Genomic DNA, 233 nt, shown 5'->3' with positions numbered 1-233 from the left:
AAGAAGATGGAAGGAATATACTGAGTTATTGTATTGAAAGGAATTGGCAGATACAGAAGAATTTAATGAAATAGCATTTGAATTTAATGAAATAACATTTGAAGTTCAAGCTGCTTTGAATGAAATAGCAAAAAATAAGGCCCCCAGAATAGATGGTATACTAGTTGACATATTTCAGCTAACAGACGCTGCCGTGGATGTGCTCACCAAGTTGTGCCAAGAAATCTGGAGAA

Source organism: Elephantulus edwardii, unplaced genomic scaffold (genome assembly GCF_000299155.1).
Source record: "Elephantulus edwardii isolate Elephantulus edwardi_28Jun2011 unplaced genomic scaffold, EleEdw1.0 scaffold00599, whole genome shotgun sequence".
Taxonomy (NCBI): Eukaryota; Metazoa; Chordata; class Mammalia; order Macroscelidea; family Macroscelididae; genus Elephantulus; species Elephantulus edwardii.
The sequence above is the reverse complement of the archived record's forward strand: the minus strand, read 5'-3'. Positions refer to the sequence as shown.